Source organism: Phalangium opilio, unplaced genomic scaffold (assembly GCF_054372755.1).
Source record: "Phalangium opilio isolate 3A_F unplaced genomic scaffold, DU_Popi_V2 ptg000098l_1, whole genome shotgun sequence".
NCBI lineage: Eukaryota > Metazoa > Arthropoda > Arachnida > Opiliones > Phalangiidae > Phalangium > Phalangium opilio.
This window is the reverse complement of record NW_028324201.1, coordinates 2,470,306-2,489,301: the sequence shown is the minus strand read 5'-3', so window position 1 is coordinate 2,489,301 and position 18,996 is coordinate 2,470,306. Positions and strand designations below refer to the sequence as shown.

Here is an 18,996-nt window from a genome sequence, read left to right as displayed (position 1 = left end):
AATCGTGAAGAAATGTCAACCGCACAACGCGCGTTAGATCATAAAGCAAAATCCATCTTGTACCTGATAGTAAATGACGAAAGTTTAGATGACATTGCAGAATGCATAAGTGCAAAAGCGATTTGCGATACGTTGAAAAATATACACACTATTTTCGACACGTGGCACGGACTTCTTATTTTAAAGGATTTCGTTAACACCGGAAAAGGTCAAAATGAAAGTATTGGAGAATACCTCACTAGAAGAAGTGCTCTGTACCATAAAGTAAGCCACTCTGGTTTTGAATTTGAGGACGTAGTCTTGGCTGGTTTTGCCGTTCTTGGACTACCGAAAGAGTATGAATTTCTTGTCAGAAGTTTACGAATTGGTAAAAATGACCTTGATTTATCAACATTGAAGTCGAAATTACTCGAGGAAGAGAGAAGGCTTGAATCTACCAACCAGTATAGAAGAAGTGTGAAAGACGAAGACGACAGTAACTCCGCTATGGCTGCACAAAGTAACTACAGACAGTCGAACACTGGACGATATAGCAGAGGCAGAAGTACAGTACGTGAAAATAGAATGCATAGGTCCAGCAGCAGCAGGAAAAACGTGGAAAGTATGGTTGACGACACAAAATCCCACGCTAGACTGCGATGTTATACTTGTCTAGAATTTGGACATATAGCGAGAAACTGCACACGAGAAGAAGACGAAAAGAATGGAAAGTACAAAGCGACTCCCGTAAAACATGAGGCGACATACGTAAGCAAGAGACAAGAAAATTCTAACAGAGCAAACCCAACCATTTCACACGCGGCTCTCACTGCCATAAGACATGGACATGCTTCGTCCAATGGTCGTTGGATGTTGGATAGTTGATGCACTGATCATATGACGTCATGCCGGAAAAATTTCATTACCTTCAAAGAAGAAAGAAACCAGACCCTCCTCGACACGGCAAGATGTTTGCTGTTGCAATCCGGAATGCCAACCTAGTTCTGGGCCGACGCTTTAGCAACAGCAACATACATAAGAAACAGTTGTCCAACCGCTAGTAATCAAGGAGAGACCCCGTACGAACTATGGAAAGGGGAGCAAGCAAATATATCGCACTTACGTGTCTTTGGTTGCAGAGCTTGGGCTGTAAACAAACATAGGACAAACAAGTTTTCTCCAAAGGGCATTGCCTGCATTTTCATTGGATACGACGCGAACGCTAAAGGTTATCGACTTTGGGATTCAGAAGGTGACATTGTATTTATAAGTCGTGATGTGAAGTTTGAAGAGGACGTCTTCCCTATGAAAATCAAGCGGGAAAGCGATTTGAAAGAACGATTTTTAGAAGATACCATGTGGTGCATGTTAGAGTCAGAAAGCAAATCAGCTGATTTAGAGGAAAATGAGAACATTGAAATTGACGAAGATATAAATGTTCCAGTAATCAGCGAAGAAGAATCTGACATAGAAGTGGAAGAAGAAATGGAAGAAGATAACGCATCATTGCAACCCCTAGAAGTACAAGAACAACCTCGTGAAATACAAACAAGATCGGGAAGACAAATTAACCCACCTACTTGGACGAAAGACTACGACATGAGTGAAGACCCAACTTGTTCAAAAGCTCTTCGAAACCCGACGATCATGGATAACATAGATTCAGCACGAGTTGATCATCTAACCGCGAATGAAGCTCTATCGACGAAAGAAAGCGGAGAATGGCGAAACGCTATGATGGAAGAAGCAAAGAATTTACTTCGAAATGATTCCTTCCAGTTTCTAACTCGACCAAAGCAAATAAAAACGTTGAAAGGAAAATGGATATTCAAAACAAAGTATGATGAACAAGGCAACCTGGCCAGATACAGAGCTAGACTAGTCGCTCTGGGCCACACTCAAAGGCCAGGATTGGACTACGATAAAACATACGCTCCCGTAGTGCAAGCAAAGACGACCAGAATTCTGTTTGGAATTGCCATGGAAAAGGATTGGAATATTCACCATCTAGACGTTACCGCGGCATATTTATTTGCGCATCTTGAAGAAGAAGTTTACATGGATATGCCGGAGAATTTTGAAGAACTGACCGACGAATTACGAAAAACCTTCAAACACATACCGTCTAGAGAAGCTTTTAAAACTGAAGATTATGTGTGGAGACTGAACAAAAGCATTTATGGCTTACATCAGTCAGGTCGTCAATGGAACAAGCACATTGACAAAATACTGAAAGAAAAAGGTTTTAAAAGATCTAGAGCCGACCCGTGCGTGTATCATATGCCTGGTCATGAACTCGTAATAACGGTTTATGTCGATGACTTAGTGCTGTACGGAACAGATGAAGAGATTTCGAGAATGAAGGCAGCCTTATCGAACAACCTTGAAATAAAAGATCTAGGAGAATTAAGACACATTCTTTCCATGAGAATAAGTAAAACCGCAAATGCAATGACCATGGATCAAACACGCTACACGGAAGCATTACTGAAAGAAATGGGCACGGAAAAAGCGAAAAGTGCCGCAACACCTTTATGCTTGGGAACTAAGTGCGAAGCTTGTACAGAAGGGCAAGAGCTCAGCGAAAATATGGCGCATACCTATAGACGTGCGGTAGGAAGCCTGCTATATCTGTCTACGCATACCATACCAGACATAGCGTTTGCTGTTTCATTTATGAGTCAATTCAGTCAAAATCCATCAAAGGACCATTGGAACGGTGTCCAACACATCCTAAAATACCTAAATGGGACAAAGAAGCTTGGCCTAGTATTTAGAAAGACGAAGAAGTCGTTACAAGTGTATACAGACGCAGACTGGGGTTCCAATATTATGGATTAAAGATCCTTTACTGGCTATACATTCATTCTAGCAGGGACTGCTGTGAATTGGACCAGCCGAAAGCAGAAATATGTCGCACTTAGCACAGTTGAAGCGGAATTCGTCGCTTTAAGTGAAGTAGCGAAAGAATGCTCATGGTTTCGACATTTTTTGGAAGAACTAGATCTACGACCTTTGATTGGACAAAAGGAAATCGACGTGAATATTGACAATCAAGGCGCAATCAAGTTGGCAGAAAACCCAACTACTTCTGATCGGTCTAAACACATACAGCTAAGAATCTTTCATGTACGAGAATTGATAGATGAAGAAAAAATCAAACTGACCTATGTCCCAACAGAACACAATATCGCGGACCAAATGACGAAAATTGTTCCTAGTCCTAAAATGCGCGAACACCTGATTGAAATGGGATTACAAAATCCAAGAGGGGTGTTAACAGGTGTTTGAAATAGGCCATAGCCATTTTAGGAGACTTGCGAGTCTCGCGTTTTTTTCTGTAACACACTCTCGCGCTACCTTATTGTATTCTTAATAAACAGTTCTTTATCTCAACACGCTTTTTTATTTCTGATTGGGTTTTTAATGCCTACTAACAGAAACTTCAGGTAATTAGCCATATTTTAATATAAAATCCACATTATTTTTTCTGTCCCTACCCAAATTGATAATAGGCCTAGATATATTTTTAATAAGGCCCAGCCGACGTTATTAATCTGGATCATTGCTACTCACGATGCGCAGCATTGAAACATAATGAGCGTTGTGAAATGAACATCATTTCTAGTCCCTTTCGTATAGTAATATCGGGATCAACTTTAAGAGGGAGTGTAAAAGATTTTTGTAGACCGTGTTATTGTTTGGAATCGGGACACATATATGTGGCTAGTTTCGAAGGAGTTGCTGACACTATTGACTTACGTTTCGTCAAATGACTACTATCAAATTTGTGAAGGCATTGATCCAGCCTCTTTAATTTTGAATATTAGAAATAAGGTGAACAGCTCATCTTTAGTTGTACGAACAACACCATTTTTACGCTACGAGTCTCCAAAATGTACTTTCATTAAGCCTAACCAAAATCTGTCAAGTCAAAACTGTCAGGAATGTTTAAAATGGTTAGGAAACTTAAGAGGATACTTGAAAAGAAAAAGAAATGATACAGCTTCACTAGATGTTTCTGCTAAGAAGACTAAAGTTGATGTTTCATCAAAAACTAAGATATCGATTCTTACACCTCGGAGTTCAAAGAGGAGACCGTCAAATTTACGAAAACAACGGAAGTGGCTTATCCAAAGAAATAAAGTCCTGGTGATGAAACTCCAAAAACTAACTATTCCTTTAAAGAAATCACAAAGTGATGAATTAGCTACACTTGTAGAAACAATTAGTCGAGATACTCCCGAGAATCTCGATGAAGCAATTAATGAGTTTCAGAATGAGAAAACTTCTAAAAGGCTAAGAGATATTTGGTAGGCTGATAGGATGAAAATTCACGAACACCAGAAGGCCGACTTCTTCAAAGATCAATTGAGAAATGGTATGTTGAAATTGATATAAGGGTTCATATAAACATGTGAAAATGAGGGAACTTCGCACTAAAACCACAAATTGTAAAATAAAAAGTTTATCTTGTTTCTCAGAAACCGGCAGCCATGCAAATTCATGGTCAATGGTAACATATCGAATAGCACTAGCTATCTATGTACGGTGCCTTTCCGCCTTCAAAGCCCTAAAGAGCTTCAAAATTTTGCAATTTCCAAGTGAATCGTCCCGTAAAGATTATACTCGAGCAAGGATTCAGAAACCTGGAGTAAACCACGAGTATTTAGCTGATCAAAGAGAAGCTTACAGAAATATTCAAGAAGAACAAGTTAAAAAAGGACTGAAAAGACCACTTGGCGAAGGTGTCTTAATCTTTGACGAGGTTCGAGTCATATCTCAAGTGGTATGGAATTCAAGGAATAATGAGCTCTCAGGATTGGCTTTTTATCTAGATGTGGTAAGAACTTAATGTACACCAAACGTACATGAATACTGTACTACATTCGCACATACGAAACTAACACGCCCTTCACCTCAACCACACCTAGCTAATACGTAATGTTTTTTACGTGACTTGTCTATGGTGCATGCTTAAGAAAAAACAACGTTCCATTACCGTTTTCCGTTGAAATAATTTATTTTACTGGTAATCAATTTCAAAAATTTACTTATCTCGGCTTTTCGACCACAATTCCATTCCCCGAAAACATTTTATCATTACATTAATTACTTTTAGGAGAGTACGTGTATGGTTTTTCGTTTTATAAGGTTCCTAAAGACGTTACATCCCCATTCGAGAGCGGCACGCTTCGCAGTGGAACATTTCAATTATTCTAAAACCAATGGCGCCAAATTCAATAGGGACAGTATGATTTTTACTCGCGGTTTTCAAAAATGATGTAATATCAAGTGTACTTTAGTCAACCGTCGTATTGTTCTTTCTCATAGTTCAGGGCATGAACAGTGTTACTGCCCAATTTCTCTCTCTAGTTTCTAACAATGGTTAGAGACTATTTGATATGGCACGGCACAACGTTATATATATTTGTTAATTCTAAGTAGCACAAAAGGAAAAAGAATCAATTTTTTTATATTTTTGTTTGAAGTAAATAAACTCATGATAGTAGTTATAACTAACAGAAAGTCAAGGAAATGGCACCGGTAATGAGCAGCAAAAAGAGAGGAAAGTTTGCTTCAAGTTAGCAGAGGGACATGGCAGTGAAAATAGTAATCTAGAATTTTGTTCGTTCAAACCTTAATATATCATGAAAAATTCAAGTGAGGAGGCGACACTACCTAGAAAGATTGATTTTGGCAGATAACAGCGAAAAATTATGTTCTACACACACTGGTACTATGGGAGAGTTTCAGGGCCGCAGGTCGCACATGATGAAATTTCAACTCCAGGTTACATAAATTCTCCCTGGTCGTACTAGTAGCAGGCTAAGCTATAGTTTGCTCAGGTCCTGTTAGTCTCGAAAGGGTTATCTAGTGCTTGTAACTTTTAAAAGGTTGTTGTCAATGCTAAACAGACCGCTATTACAGTTTTTTTATTGTTTTATAGATTATTTTGACACGTTATCTCCCAAAAGTAATTAATGTACTGATAAAATGTTTTCGGGAATGGAATTGTGGTCGAAAAGCCGAGATAAGTAAATTTTTGAAATTGATTACCAGTAAAATAATTTATTTCAACGGAAAACGGTAATGGAACGTTGTTTTTTCTTAAGCATGCATTTAAGTTTCAATTGAAAAGAAAAATTAATATCTGATCCTTCAGACAAGTGATAACCTCAGTCTTATCGATACTTTTTAGGTCTTGATTCCAATCTAGACATTTTTGATTAATATCTGTTCCTTCAGTCTTCATTTTAATTAAGAATGTTAAGAAACTGTTTTACACTTTCAAAATCTGCACTAAGCAGAAACATGTATAAAGGGGACCATAACTTTAGCTCAATCAGACATTTATTTATGATGATACTTCAAAAAAAAACGTATATCATTAAAAGTTTGTATTGTTATTGTAATTAACATAATACAATTTTTTACAATCATTTATTGAAACGCGAGGCGACCCCCAAAAATTCCAGAAATAGGACCAAATTGTCAATTTTTAAAAATTTTTAAAAATGCTGATTTATGTCCGTTTAACATTTAGCTTAAAATTGTCATAAGCCCAATATGAAATTCGGATATCCTTAAAACTTCACAACGACGATCCGAGATTGTCAATTTCAAACTTTTTTGTAGCATAAACGTCTGTTTGATATTAAGCTTAAAACCTTAAACAAAATATAGTTCACAAAGATGATCCAAGATTGTTAATACGCCTAAAAAGTGCCATCTTCAAAATATGTAGCCGGGGAAAAGAGAGCGCGATCGAGTGGGCTATGTTAGTGGTTGGAAGTCGCGGGGGTCGGGACAGGGATAAGAGAGTTGAGATGGATTGGAAATGATGATGGGCGACCTGCAGCACCGTATCTCTCCTAATGTACCTCGCGCACGCCCCTACCCTTCGGTAGGTGATTGCTAAGTGCTGCCGCGTAGCGCCATTTTATTTGTATGAGAACTAGCTTCTATTTTGAAGTTAAAGGGAGCGCCCTTTACCATTTCGTCCAGTACGACCCTACCTAACCGCTGAGGATGCTGGGAGGACTATGGTGCCGTAGGTGGGGGTACACAGGCGACGCTATAGGTATAGGTATGGGGGTTTCCACTCCATTCCTCTCACCTTCAAGGTTGGGACTCTAGGAATAGCCGACTCCATCACGCACTCGACAACGCAAAGCAACTCGCGCCAGCGTGTGAAATAAGGCGGTGACACAGGGCAAATGACCAGTTTAAAAATTGCCTGGTCCAGTTCAAAAATTAAATCGGAGGGGGGGTCAGTGGTCCACGAGGTTACTAAGAAAGTTCAAGGGTAACCAGACTCCACACGTTAAAATTCTAATATTTTAATTATCCACTTATTTAGTTTAGCAGACGACGTGCTCTGGTCAATGGTCACGGACCAGTTTATTTATTCCAAGTCAGGAAGGTCGCTGGCCTAATGTCCAGATTAAAAAATCCTTATTTGGTCACTAACCAGAAAACTCATGTAAACGCGACGCGAATGACGAAAACTACGTATTTTCCGACTGAGGAGAGGCGAAATAGCCCGGCCTCCTTTTACGTCCCCCCTTGTATTTTGAAAGTGTGACTGGGACTATGGCGCGCGAATACTTAGGCATCTTATACCTTCTGCCTAGTAAACTTGATATCGCTTCTTGGTAAAACTTTATATAACTAAAACCATAAGTTTATAAGATATGTTCTATAACAAGGTTCATACAACTTTTGGAAAACAAATTTCCCTGAGATTTCCAGGCTTTTCCCCATATACTTCCCTGAGTTTTCCAGGTTTTTCCTGTATATGGAGTATCCTATGGAGCAAATGTTAACGAAGGAGGGAAGGAGCAAGTAGGACTATTACGTAATCAAAGGATATCCCCGTATATCTAATATAACCAGAGTTACGAGCTTCCAAAACTTAGTGTAATGTTAATCCTATGGAGGAGTCAAGGTACCTACAAGTACCCACTAGCACCTACAAGCACCCACAAGCACCCACAGGTACCTAAAAGCACCCACAAGTACCTACAAACACCCAAAAATACCCGGGGCAAGTACCTACAAGCACCCACAAGTACCCGGGGCAAGTACCCACAAGTACCTACAAGCACCCACAAGTACCCACAAGTACCTATAAGCATCCCAAGTACCTACAAGCACCCACAAGTACCCGGGGCAAGTACCCACAAGTACCTATAAGCACCCACAAGTACCTACAAGCACTTACAAGTACCTAGAAGCACCCACAAGTACCCACAAGCACCGACAAGTACCTACAAGCACCCACAAGTACCTACAAACACCCACAAATACCCGGGGCAAGTACCTACAAGCACCCACAAGTACCCGGGGCAGTACCCACAAGTACCTTCAAGCACCCACAAGTACCCGGGGCAAGTACCCACAAGTACCTTCAAGCACCCACAAGTACCCGGGGCAAGTACCCACAAGTACCTATTAGCACCCACAAGTACCTACAAGCACACTCAAGTACCTACAAGTAACCACAAGTACCTACAAACACCCCCAAGTACCCAAAAGTACCTACAAGCACCCACAAGTACCCACAAGCACCTACAAGTACCCACAAGCACCTACATGTATCCACAAGCACCCAAAAGCACCTACAAGTACCTACAAACACCCACAAGTACCCACAAGTACCTACAAGCACCCACAAGTACCCACAAGTACCAACAAGTACCCACAAGCACCTACAAGTACCCACAAGTACCTACAAGCACCCACAAGTACCTACAAGCACCCACAAGTACCTACAAGTACCCACAAGTACCTACAAGTACCCACAAGTACCTACAAGTACCCACAAGCACCCAAAAGTACCTAAAAGTACCCACGAGCACCCAGAAGTACACACAAGTACCTACAAGTACCCACAAGCACCAACAAGTACCCACAAGCACCTACAAGTACCCACAAGCACCTACAAGTACCCACAAGCACCTACAAGTACCCACAAGCACCTACAAGTACCCACAAGTACCTACAAGCACCCACAAGTACCCACAAGTACCTACAAGCACACTCAAGTACCTACAAGTAACCACAAGTACCTACAAACACCCCCAAGTACCCAAAAGTACCTACAAGCACCCACAAGTACCCACAAGTACCTAAAAGCACCCACAAGTACCTACAAGTACCCACAAGTACCCACAAGTACCTACAAGCACCCACAAGTAAAGCACCCACAATACCTACAAGCACCCACAAGTACCTACAAGCACCCACAAGTACCTACAAGTACCTACAAGCGCCCACTAGTACCCACAAGTACCTACAAGCACCCGAGCTCAAACGCCATGTTCTTCTTGCTTAATATCCCTCTAACGGCGTGAATCACGACAAAAACGCCGTAAGTCCAATATAAAAAATTAGGGCTAAAATGCGTGTCTCTAACAGTGGTAAAACGCCGTAATTCCAATACACAAAACAACGTAAGTCAAAGTATGTGTTAATAATGATAAAAATCAATACTTAAACTTAATTTATATTAATGAAACTAAAAAAGGCGCTACACTGATCTGTTCTCTTTCATTTAAGATGGTTCCCAAACGTTACGAATGAATAGTTTTCTTTATACACTATCCCAATTAAGGTAATTTTTCAAAAAAATCCCATGTTATCTCTATGGAACAATATAATATTTTTCACCAAATGTCGGATTCATTTTATGGATTCTAAAACCACCCTTAACAACTTTTTTCTTTATAGAATTAACTATTAGTTGGATCTCTTTGAAATTTTAACCACAAAATTCTGGCCCAAATTTTAGTTCACTGGCAAAATTTCAAAGCAGCAAACACAATACGAAAAACGTTACGGCCAATCAAAGAACCCTCCTAGAATATTCATCAATTTATACGCTCATATGAATAAAAATTAAAAGTTCTTGCCTGGAACTATTACTATTCGTTCCAACGCATTTAGAAGTATTTGTTAAGTAATTAAGGGGCATGGGGTCTCCCGGATTGTTTATTTTTGTTGTTTGTGAGGGCTGTTTGAAAAATGGACTGAATTTCTTTGAGGGGGGTTTATAGCCTCTATATGGTTAAATGGTAAGGGTGTCGGGTATCGGGCGAGTACCCAAAATGTTTTTCAGGTAACAAAATAACTAGGCTTATTCTTGTTAAGTATTAGTCGGGTATTAAAACTAACAACGATTACCAATCGGGTAAAAATATCATAATGATCATTTTCAAGAAGAGAAAATTATACAAGGGTAATTAAATAGTTCGAAATATTCGATTTAGTTTAATAAATATTAGGGGTGTGCGAATACCACTTTTTGGGTATCGAACCGGTTATCGAATACCAAAAAATTTTCCTTATCAAATACCGAATCGAATAGTTTATTCCAAATCGAATACCGAATAGTTGGGCCTTGGTAATTTTTTTCCTTCCCGATTAATCGCGAATAGTTAAGCCTAGTAACCGCGAATATTTAACCCTAATATTCGCGAATACTAGGCCAACTATTCGCGGTTAATCGGGTAGTAACCCTAATATTCGCCAATAGTCAATACAAAGCAAGGAGAAGAACATTTAGAAACTCCTAAACTTCAAAATACCTCTCCTCATTGGTGGTCAAGTATTTCTTAAAATTTTCCTATGCACTTGCTGGTAGTTTTTGATGGGAGACAAATAAAATTGGGATGATATTTTTTTAAATAAGGTGGGTCTCTCTAGTGCCAAGGACCAAAATTTATGGTAGTCGAACTTTAACCGAATAGTCAGTTCGGTATTCGATATTCGAATCGAATAGTGAAAATAGGCTTATCGAATACCGAATCGAATTATTCGGTTCGGTATTCGATCGAATTATTCGATTGAAACGGTTAACCGCACACCTCTAATAAATATTTTTAACTTGTAAATTTTCTAGTATTCGTTTACTGAAATATGCCAAAGTGCCAGTTCTTCTTAATCGGTTATGTAATTTTACGTGTTGAACCTCCAGTATGGACAAGTTAAAATATTTTTTGGTTTTCAATCTTAAAATAATTAACAAAAAAGAACTATAACGTATACGACATTTGTTTGATGACTTTTACGAGTGAACGGGTTTAGTCACCCAAACACAAAATTTCCAGCAAACCTTTGTTCCATTTGTGGCATCTGAACGACAACGAATATCTATTAATATCCTTTACATATTTCAATTACGAGTGCCAATATCGCCAATGCGAGTAATACCAAGCATGGTTTTGCTGCCTCAAAAATGATTTGTATGCCAAGCGTCCTCCAAGTGTCAGTTTCCGCTGGCTGCTCAAATAACTCTTTTCTATGAAAATTTCCAGCTCGTATTACAGGAACGTCTTGCCCAGTTTCAAGAAAAGTAAGAGCTCTGAAAGACAAAATTGTTTGCGTTTAGCTGAAGAAAATAGCATATAACATCTTTTAGCTTTGCACAAAACTTGAAAAGATGACCGGTTGGTTGTTGCGACCTGAGATACACGGCTGAATAAATGTGATCGAATTTCGAATTTTCCCGCTCATTCTTTAAAGTTTACTAACAGCAAAGGCACACAGCGTTGCTCCTCAGCCACTCGGGATATTTTTACCTCTCCGAGTGACGATTATATAATTATTATAATATATCTAGGTAAACCGATTTGGGCAGGTCAAATATTTTTGTGACGTTGATATTGATTGGTAATAGTATTGCTAAAATTGTCTTGTCCTCCAATATATAAAAAATTTAAATGGAACCACGAAGGCCGAGGAGTAGCAAACGACTATAATTATAAAATAATTGCGTGGTATTTCCACCCCTTTTTCCTCCCCATTTGGGTATTATCCTGAACCATTTTTCTTTGTAACCTTGTAACACTGACTGCCGAAGAAAGAGTAAAATATGTCGCGTATAATCGACCTTGAACATCTGTACATGTTAGTATTATTTGCCAATTGCTTTTAGTATTCGTTTTTATTATATAATTTAAGATGCAATCCTAGTTTTCATTAATAATAGCAAAGTCTGAGTGAAAATATCTACATACATTGTATAGAATTGTTCTTTCAAATGAAAATTTGCTCCAGATTTGAACCTAATTCCAAATGGTATGTCGTTTGAAGTTTCTCCAAGACGAACGTAATACTGTTTATTGTTCGCAAATAGAATGAAAAAGCTAGACGATTTGGTCCACTACCAGCGTGGTATCACGTTGATTGCTTTGTACAAGCGAGAGAAACTTTGGAGTTTTTTGAAGATGGCTCAAAAATACCAGGATTTAAGACACTCGGTGTTTAAGATCAAAAGGTCATCAAAGAAAAAATAAAGAAAATAGAAGTGACTCCACTAAAGAAGATAAAGAAAGAGGAAGTCCCTAAAGAAGATCTGGGCGAGAAGCAAATTCTTAAGGAACAGTCTCAGTTAATTTATAAACATCGTGACGCGCTTGAAAAAGATCATCTTAAAAAAAAGAAATGGTGGAGCTTTTAGAATATAACGACCAAAAAATTCCTACAGGAAACAGCAAAATTCTAGATAGACTTTCCGATATCATGACGTTTGGATCTCTTGAACCTTGCACAGAATGTGACGGTGGACAATTTGTTTTCTCAAATGATGGTTATCACTGTACTGGAAATGCAAGCGAAAGGAGCAAATGTACAAATGTAAGAAAACTACCAGGAAGAAAGCCTTTCCAGATTCCAGATGACCTAAAATAGAAATATCCATTCTTAAACAGCTACAAATACATAAAGCGAGACCGTTACTTTCCTACAAACGCACCTACTCCAAGTTCACCAAAAAATTTGCCATCAACTTCGGGTATCAAAAGAAAGCCACAACCATTGGACAATGCTAAAATTGTATTAGTTGGTAATCTTCGAAGTTCCAAAGATGCTCTGAAGAAAACCATAACCCGATTAGGAGGCAATGTTGTCTCTCAAATTGACAAAACTACAGCTTGCGTTATAAGTACCAAGGAAGATGTTGAGAAAAATATCTAGAAAGTTCGTGAAGCTAAGGAACAACAATGTTCACGTTGTATCTGAAGACTTTTTAAGTGCTTTGGAAAATGGAGGTTTAGTTCTTATGATCCAACAATACAGCATAGCCAGTTGGGGTGGAAATCCTGAAGACAGAATTAATTCTTACGCTGCTCAAAAAAGACTCAAAAGTGCGGCTGTAGGAAAAAGTGACTCAACATTCTCATCTGGAATGAGTACGAAAGTTAAACTGACAGTGAAAGGCAGCGTAGCTGTTGAACTAGATTCAAATCTTGAAGCCATCACACACTTGTTAGAAAACGAAGAAGGAGCTTTCAACGCTGTTCTTGCAAAAGTCGACATTACTCAAGGATCTAATTGATTTTACAAGCTTCAACTTCTAGAGTCAGACAAAGGAAACAATTACTGGGTGTTTTGGAGCTGAGGACGTGTTGGAACTACTATTTATGGAAACAAGACGGAACAGTTTGCCACTAAGTATGAAGCTGTTGCCGAATTCAAAAGGCTTTACGAAGAAAAAACAGCAACTCCGTGGGAGTTACGCCACACTGCCTCAAAGGTTCCTAATAAAATGTATCCACTTGACATTGACTATGGCGCCGAGAATGAAACTTTAGAAAAACTGGTAGTAGGATCTGGATCTAAACTTCCCAACGCCATCCAATAACAAATTCGCCTTATTTTTGACGTGGAGAAAATGAAGAAGGCCATGTTGGAGTTTGAAATTGATTTAAAGAAAGTGCCATTAAGAAAAATTTTCGAGAAAACAAATTGAACAGGCGTATTCCGTTTTGACGGACCTCCTGGCTTTACTCGAAAAAAAAAGATGTCAAAAACAAGAAAGCCCAGCTAATAGCTTGCACCAACCAAAAAGCCCCCTCTTTTGGATAATGTTGAGATAATAAAATCCCAGGTAGAAATTCTAGATTTCCTTCTAGAAGTGGAGATCGGTTACAAGTTAGTTAAAGAGGAAAGTGGAACGACCAAAGATCCAATAGATCAACATTAGGAACAATCGAAAATTCAAATTGAAGTATTATATAAAGAATCCGAAGAATTCAAGACATTAGTAACATACGTAAGAACACGCACGCTGAGACTCACAGGAGTTATGAACTTGAAGTAGATGAAGTATTTAAAATTGCTCGTCAGGGAGAACCCAAACTCTACCGACCATTCCAAAAACTCCATAATAGAAAGCTACTATGGCATGGTTTCAGAACCACAAACATGGCGGCTATCTTGTCTCAAGGCCTTCCTTCGTATTGCTCCACCAGAAGCTCCGGTTACTGGTTTCATGTTTGGAAAAGGAGTTTACTTTGCAGATATGGTACTACACATAGCCTTTTAATAGAAAGTTAAATTATAGGTTGTAAACTTAAAATATTTGATTCGTTTAGGTCTCTAAAAGTGCCAATTACTGTCACGCCAGTCGAGACATGGAAGAACTACGCGAGATGGAACAGCGACGAAGATAGCGGAGCCTCTACAAGAAATGAAGCGAATGACGTAGGAGAGCTCTCCGAGATAGTGGGAACACAAAATTCGGTCTGCGCAATATTCGCGCGCCTCTGATTTGCTATTGGTTACTGTTGGAACTTAACTGAACTGAACAGTTATCTTCGCTATTCTACAGGGCCGGTAGGCCCTTGTAGATATGACTTGATACCGTTTTGTAACGTTAAATTAATATTCACCCACTTTTGCTAATTTCCTATGGAGATTAACATGGGTTTTTCGTGATTTTTCCCCACCGATAACTTAAAAACTACAGCGAAGATACTTATCGGAATTATCTTAAATTAAAAATTAAGTATTCAGGGTGTGCTATCAGCCAGCTTGATCAAAACAATTAAGTCTAAGTATGTTAATTTTACTTAATTACAGAAGTACGGCTTTGACCATCGTGATTGGACATAAAAATTAGCTAGATCTCTTGGAAAAGTCAGTATCGCTACGTATTTGTAGTGTGTTGGTTATCACGTCCGCTTCACACGCGGAAGGTCCCAGGTTCGAACCCTGGTAGATACATGTATTGACTATCGTGATTGCACATAGGAATTAGCTAGATCTCTTTGAAAACTCAGCGCTACCACGGATCTATGGTGCAGTGGTTATCACGTCCGCTTCACGCGCGGAAGGTCCCAGGTTCAAGCCCTGGTAGATACATCTTTTGACCATCGTGATTGGGCAAAAGAATTAGCTAGATCTCTTGGAAAACTCAGTATTACCACGTATCTATGGTGTAGTGGTTATCACATCCGTTTCACACGCGGAAAGTCCCAGGTTCGAGCCCAGGTAGATACATGTTTTAACCATCTTGATTGGACATAATAATTAGTTAGATCTCTTGGAAAACTTAGACTTAAAACGTGTCTGTGGTGTAGTGGTTATAATAAATATTTAACAATTATTTCACTTCACTTGGTTTAATAAGGTGACATAGGTAGCGTACTTTTTCCCTACTTTTAAAACCATTAAACTAAGTAATATTAGAAGTTCAACAGATTGTCTAAAAAAGATGTTAAAAGCCACTGTAAATGGTGCTTAAATGCTTAATATTTCCTGAATACTTGCAAATAATATTAGTAAATGGCGTGAATTGATCATAAGAATGGGGTTAAAGTACACCTTAAATGATGTCTTTTTTGGCACTGGAAAAAACAGCATATATGGTGTTTGAATGCACCATTATATTTTAGAGTGCAAATGTATGATGGTAAAGCAAACATAATTATTCAAAATTTAATTACATTAAGACTGAAGTGACTGATATTATATAAAAACGTCTTGGTTTGGACCAAGGCCGAAAAAACAAACGATAAGTGTGAGGTTTATCAATTGACAGAAGTTTCAGATATTGAAATTTTTTTCTAGTTCTTTTTATCCACTCAATCCTTAATCAATATTTAATTCAATCAACTGATTTTACTGTTAATCGATCTAGTCCCTCTAAATTAATTGAAAAAATTACATATCTACGCTTTTTCAAGAACCATTAATTTCATGATAAAATGTTTTCGAAAATGTAATTGTTCTTGAAAAAGCTTAGATATGTAATTTTTTCAATTAATATAGAGGGACTAGATCGATTAACAGTAAAATCAGTTGATTGAATTAAATATTGATTAAGGATTACCGCAGAGCGTGGTTCGCGGTAATTAACGGTATTTAACAAGTATTGACGTGATTAATTGTACTGACGCGGTAATAAACAGTTTACGCGGACGGAGTCAACGTATATAGCCGAGGCTTAGCGACGAACGGGGCAGTAAAAATCAGTGCGGCAATCCGGTACAACGTGGAAGTTAGGGTTAGAAAACCCAGACCAAGTGTGTCAGCTAATCGAGGAATGGAACTGTCTTGGACAAGTTACAACATGCTCACAACAAGCAACCAAGTAAGAGCAACTTAAGAAACAAGAAGCCATAAAACAGAGGACAAGAACAGTACAAACAAAGGCGGTGAGTTACACATAATAAGAAGAAACCTAAGACTGAACAGTACGCGATAATTTAAGTATAATAGTAATGGTGATCTAAGTATGAACTGGTGAACATTTAATGGAACTTTTTAATCATAATTTAATAATAATAACAAGACCGTTAAGTAAGCTAGTAAACAGAAATAAGCCAATCATAAAACCATGTGAGAAGTTAAGGAGTACTAGGAAGTTAAACAAGAAGGGAGTAAATAAGCATTTAAAGATTATTATTAGAGTATTATATGACATGATAAGCTGGAAAATTAAGTAAAGTAGCGAATATTTATAATTACAATGGCCGATTACGTAGAGACTAACAACGCGGCCAATGCTCTATCATTTCGAAAGTTAAATGATTGCATTATGAGACCTGGAAGCGCGATATGCGAATGGCATTATTAGACTATGGTTTATGGGGATTCCTGGATGGAAAAGAAAAAGAACCAGATGCATCAGCTTCAGAAGACGCGAAAACAGCATATCTTAGAAGATCGCAGAAAGCGTTATCAAAATTATCATTAGCGTGTGATGACCCCCACAAGAGTATTATAGAGAAGTGCGATACAGTAAAGGAAGCGTGGGATATTTTAGCAGGAATATATGAACCCAAATCAAAAGAGGGTATGGCAGACTTACGATCAGAATTTATAAGCTGTTGATATAAGGGTGGCTCAATGGCAACACACTTAGCAAGTTTAATAGGGCTCTGCGAATAGTGGTTTCTCAAACCGAATCGAATACGAATCGAATAGTAAATCTCCTATTCGAAATCCGAATCGAGTACTCGTTCAAACGAATATTACTCGTTTTTCAAAAAAAGTAGTTCGAGTACTCGTTTTTTTCAAACCGAGTACTCGAAAAATCGGTAACTCGGTTTAACCAGACGAATATTCGATTCAAAACGATTAATCGTTTCCAAAACAGACCTAGCAGTGCTAGTTTTTTTCAAAACGAGTACTCATAACTTTGATTACTCGGTTTTATTGGACGAATATTCTTTTCAAAACGTTTTATCGTTTAGTAATTACTCATACCATTCTTCAAAATATTGTACTTCCCGCATAGAATGGAATTCTTCTATTCTCTCTGGTCCCCAGGCTAAGACCACGGAAGTGTATTGTAGAACGAATAGAGACTCATAGCATACCCTCTACTAGAAAAGCTAGACCTTATTTGTCCGCCTCGAAGACCGAGTATTAGTGCGAGTAGGTAGTACCAATAGCTATAACTAGTGCCGTTATCCATTGGCATTCTAGAATATGCCAATGGAAAATTACTCCACAGATGCAGTAATTTTCTTGGATTGAGAACGAAAGTTCCTTTAAAATTGCATTACATGCATCTGTCTCCTTTGATATGTCTCCATTGTGGTAGATTGCTAGCAGTAAACCGAAGCTAAGTAACAACTAACAAGTGACGAAAAACTAAAACTTTTAATTTTGTGAATTGAAAAAACACTGATTCGGGTTTCGGTTTTCATTTCAAAAAAACGATTAAAACCTAAGAATTAAAAAACGGTGTTCCGAAGAGTAAAAAAGCGGTTTTCGGTTAAACCGGGCGGTATTTGACATCCCTAGTGTATCGAGTCCGAGTGCCGGGTGTTTCTCAAGCGTCTGCCAACTTTATTTAAAATACCTTTACTATTATTTCTATTTCTATTAACTATAATATGGAAGATATTCAAAGAGTTAAGCCGGGAAAGAAGAAAACTACGCCCTCTTTAAAATGTGTGTTCTCCAGGAGAATGGAGAAATGACGTCATAGATTATAGGCTCGGTATGCGCGAAAATTATGCGAGGAACACTAAATGGATAGTACGCCTATGTCTAGGCCCTAGAGGCCCAGTCTCTACTCCTTCTACAATACATCTCCGTGCTATGACTGAGTATTTCGTGAGAGAAAAACAAAACACCAGTAATTGCGCATTCGCAATTATAGACAGACCCTTAACAAGTACAATAAAGCCATCCGGGAGGCTAAGAGGAACTCCTGGAGGGACTTTTGCGGTAGTATCTCCTTTCCCCCCGCTACTGCCAAGATCATGAAGATCCTGGCTCATGATAACACTCACCAGCTCAGCACCATTAAGGTGGCAGAAGGTGAGTTTACCAAGTCAGGGACTGATACCCTAAAGTATATGCTTAAGGTACACTTTCCGGACTCCAAGGTTTTTGTCCCCACATGCACCGATGCTCTCTCCGTGTACTTTCGGAGAGCACACAGGGCGGACTGGGGCATTGCCAATAAGATAGTTACATACTCCAGACTTAAGTGGGCTGTCAACTCGTTTCAGCCCTATAAGTCCCCTGGCCCAGATGGCGTCTTTCCTGCCCTCCTTCAGGAAGGTATAGACGCCATTGGCCCCTATCTGTGCAGGATATTCAGGGCCTGCATTGCTATGGCGCATATTCCGGATATCTGGAAGCGCTCGAAGGTTATCTTTATTCCCAAACCTGGGAAGGCGAGCTATCTTGAGGCCAAGGCATTTAGACCCATCTGTCTTACCTCTTTCTTCCTAAAGATTTTAGAGAAATTGGTGGACAGGTATTTGC

General features: G+C 38.8%; 3 non-coding genes across 3 annotated transcripts; all 3 read left to right on the top strand.

The window, feature by feature from the left end:
• Nucleotides 1-14,918: 14,918 nt before the first annotated feature.
• On the top strand, nt 14,919-14,991 carry TRNAV-CAC (transfer RNA valine (anticodon CAC)). Its single transcript has one exon. It is a non-coding gene; the product is annotated as a tRNA-Val (tRNA).
• A 65-nt stretch (nt 14,992-15,056) lies between these two features.
• Nucleotides 15,057-15,129, top strand: TRNAV-CAC (transfer RNA valine (anticodon CAC)). Its single transcript has one exon. It is a non-coding gene; the product is annotated as a tRNA-Val (tRNA).
• A 65-nt stretch (nt 15,130-15,194) lies between these two features.
• On the top strand, nt 15,195-15,267 carry TRNAV-CAC (transfer RNA valine (anticodon CAC)). Its single transcript has one exon. It is a non-coding gene; the product is annotated as a tRNA-Val (tRNA).
• Nucleotides 15,268-18,996: the final 3,729 nt, after the last annotated feature.